General features: G+C 45.1%; 1 protein-coding gene across 1 annotated transcript in view; it reads left to right on the forward strand.

Annotated features, from left to right (window-relative positions):
* Nucleotides 1-75: 75 nt before the first annotated feature.
* Nucleotides 76-3,702, forward strand: part of ZNF383 (zinc finger protein 383) — a 26,364-nt gene continuing 22,737 nt past the window's right edge. Inside the window, exons 1-2 of the mRNA XM_011992646.1 lie at nucleotides 76-1,065; nucleotides 2,189-2,207. The gene's annotated coding sequence lies outside the window, so the exon portion shown is untranslated. The remainder of the gene's footprint in view (nucleotides 1,066-2,188; nucleotides 2,208-3,702) is intronic.

The raw sequence follows: 3,702 nt of genomic DNA on the forward strand, positions 1-3,702 counted from the left end.
ATGTACCCCATAAATATATACACCTACTATATACCCACAGAAATTTAACTAAAAAGCTTAAAATTTTTTTTAATTTTTAAAAATGTTCTATATCCTGATTATGATGGCGGTGACAAGGATTTAAACATTCGTTGAAACTTATCAAACGTTTCACTTAAAATGAGGGCATTTTATTGTATCTAAATTATGCTTCAGTAAAGTTGATTTTTAAAAGACATGCACACAAATATAATTTACAAATCATATCATTAGCTCGTTTATGGTGTACCATTCAGTCATTCTTAGAGTATTCAAAGTTGTGCAAACATCATTATCTAATTCAAGAAGCTTTACATTACCCCAAAAAGAAACCGTTTAGCTATTACCACTCACAGTTCCCCTAATCCTGCTAGTCCTAAAAAACTCTTACTCCTTTTCCGTAGATTTGCCTATTTTAAATATTTCATATAAATGCAATCATACAGTATGTGGCTCCTCCACGGACGAAGGCAAAAATGACGATTTAAACAGTCTAGCATTCTCACAGAGGGTTATAACGCCTAGTAGAGTGGGTCCTGGGTGCGCTCTGCATTGTGGGTCGGCTTGGGGCAGAAAGTCATTTAAGGGACCTCCTTCCACTTGCCGCAGCGCCTCACCCCTTCCGGCTCTAGACTACAGTTCCCAGAAATCCTTGCGGCTCTAACCAACTTCTGGCCCGAAGCTGGCGACCTTTTCCTGTTTCTCAAGGAACTCCCTGGGGTTGGCCGGTACCATGGAGGAAGATTGTCTTCAGGGTGCAGGGCCAGCGTCCTATGGCAGTTTCACTCTGAGCCTGTGTCTGGATCACGGAGACGCAGAGTAGCCGTTCGGAGTAGGGAGCAGGGATGTCCCGGAACTGTGCAGCAGCAGGAACCCGAAGGACCGGGCGCCATCTTCTCCGCGCGGTCCTACTCCGGACTGTATTTCCCAGAGATCCCCGCGAGTCCAAGGCAGCCGTTTCATTTGCCTGCTGGACCCTCGGCCTCAAGGGTAGGGGAAGTGCGCGGTGAGCGGCCTGGGTCTTGCGGGTTCCGCTGGGGCCCGCAGGTGCGTGCCTGGGAGTTTGAAGGGAATGACCAGGCTGGTTTGGAGTGTCGGGCATGTATGAGTTGGTCGGGCTGATGAAGAGGGTAGGGGGGAGGCGGGCGCGAGGCGTGGACTTACGTGTGTGAGTGTTACCTTATGTAACTGTGCCTTGCTGTGTGCGCGGGTGTGGTTTTATATACTCGTTGTGGTTGTGTGATTGTAACAATGTAAGGCTGTGTGTGTAGGTATGACTGTGTCCCGTGTTGGGACTGTGATTGTGTGTGTCTGTGTAACTTTGTGTGACATTGTGGAGGGTGTTTGTGTGGAGAGAATCTGATGATGAGGCTGTGACTGTGTGTTACTTTGAGGGGTGCGTGTGTAATTGTGTTTGTATGACTGTTAGCAGCGCTTAAGTGTACTGGATGCCTTACTGAGTGACAACGTGAGAATGTGAGAGTGTGACCATGTAACTTTATGTGGCACTGTGTCTGCGGTTGGAAAGTGCGTGTAATTGTGCCGGGGTGACGATATGTGCGTCCTAATGGTCATTGTGTTATTTTGAATGTGTGATTGTGTGTAGTGCTCAGTAGGGGTCCTGGGGAGGGGGGAACTGTGACTTTGTGTGGCTCAGTAGTGAGTGTGATATTGTGACAATCTGTAGCACTCTGGTTTTGAATGGTGCTATGTTTAGGGGTCTGTAAACATGCGAGTGTGACTGTGTATCCTCAACGTAGATGTGGGACAATGATTGTGTGACCATATATAGTGTTATTGTTTGGGTGAGGTGTGCCTGTGGAGGTGTATGTGGGTCCCCATGGTGGCTAGGTGGCTGCAGCATTGGGTATGCGGTGCTTGTGACTGTCTTTGTGACTCCAGCTCTCCCTGTGAGGTCAGGACAGATTCTCATGGAGAGGAGAGACATCACCCCTCTGATACCAAGAATGCTCAGGACATCCTACACTTCTCTGGTTTTGTTTTGTTTTAAGATGGAGTTTCGCTGTTGTTGCCCAGGCTGTAGTGCAATCTCGGCTCACCGCAACCTCCATCTCCCCGGTTCAAGCAATTCTCCTGCTTCAGCCTCCCGAGTAGCTGGGATTACAGGCATGCGTCACCACGCCCTGCTAATTTTGTGTTTTTAGTAGAGACGGGGTTTCTCTGTGTTGGTCAGGCTGGTCTCGAACTCCCCACCTCAGGTGATCTGCCTGCCTCAACCTCCCAAAGTGCTGAGATTACAGGCTTGAGCCACCGTGCCGGGCCGCCTACACTTCTCTGACCTCCCCCATCCCTTCTTCTCTTCATAGATAGTAGCTGTAGATCCAGAATGACCTCTGATCTGCTCAGTCTGAGCCACAAGAAAGGCCTGGCATCTCATGATTCCTTTCTTCTTCAACTCTGCTGTTCTCAGAGAGTTACCCAGAGGAAGAATGACTGTTGATCAAACCAAATACAAGGTGCATTGGGTTTCCTCTTTGCTTCTCTTCTCTGGATAGTCGTAGTTAACATAGAGTCAGCAAGTGACCTGGTTCTTATAAGTTTCTATTCAAGAAAATGATGAGAAGCCTTGGAGTGGACACAGAGAGCCCAGCAGTCTGTTACTTCTTTCTACAAAATGTTCGCTTATTAATTTAGAAAATAGAACACTTTTCCCAGTGTGCTAAAGTTTTGTTTTTTTTAAACACACACACACTCCCCCCTCCTCTGTCTCACACACACCCACACAATTCCAAAGAATTTGGAAAATAGGGAGTTACAAACAGCAAAAGTAAATCTACTATCCAGAAACAACCCAGTAATATTTTGGTCTATTTCCTTCTATTGAGTTTCCTATGCACACATACATTATTTTCAAGATTGGAATTTTATGACATTTACTGTTTCATATCTTGTATTTTCACTAAAAATTATGTATGGTTCTTATATTTGGTTTTCTTTTCTCTCTTTTTCTTTTTTTTTTTTTGGTCTTGACATGGAGTCTTGCTCTGTTGCCGAGGCTGGAGTGCAATGGCGTGATCGCAGCTCACCCAGGCTGAAGTGCAATAGCTAGATCTCAGCTCACTGCAACCCCCGCCTCCCAAGTTCAAGTGATTCTCCCGCCTCAGCCTCCTGAGTAGCTGTGATTACAGGCACCTGCCATCATGCCTGGCTAATTTTTGTATTTTTGTAGAAACGGGGTTTCACCATGTTGGCCAGGCTATTCTTGAACTCCTGAACTCAGGTGAGACCTCCCAAAGTGCTGGGTTTACAGGTGTGAACTACTGCTCCTGGCCTATACTTGGTTTTCTTTGTTTAATCCCTTTATATTACATCATACAGAAAACTAGTTAAAATATAGACGTGTAGTTTAAGAAGTAATTATAAAGAGACCCTCTGCTCAAAAACTTGCTTCAGCACTCCAGAAGGGCCCTCCAGTCCTTCCACCAGAATAAACTTACCCTACCTCCCTCTTTAGGTAACACTTATCCTGACTTGGTAATCGTTATTCTTGACTTTTTAAAAAAAGTTTTGTTTTGTTTTTACCACATATCTGCTTATCTCTAAGCAATATAGTTTAGTTTTACCTTTTTAACACTATATAAATGAAATTGTACTGTATAATGTTGTTTTGAGTCTTGGCTTTCTTGTAAAATATTATATTTGGGCCAGGCGCAGTGGTTCACG

The sequence above is a fragment of the Mandrillus leucophaeus genome, unplaced genomic scaffold (genome assembly GCF_000951045.1).
Source record: "Mandrillus leucophaeus isolate KB7577 unplaced genomic scaffold, Mleu.le_1.0 Scaffold1107, whole genome shotgun sequence".
In the NCBI taxonomy this organism is placed as follows: domain Eukaryota; kingdom Metazoa; phylum Chordata; class Mammalia; order Primates; family Cercopithecidae; genus Mandrillus; species Mandrillus leucophaeus.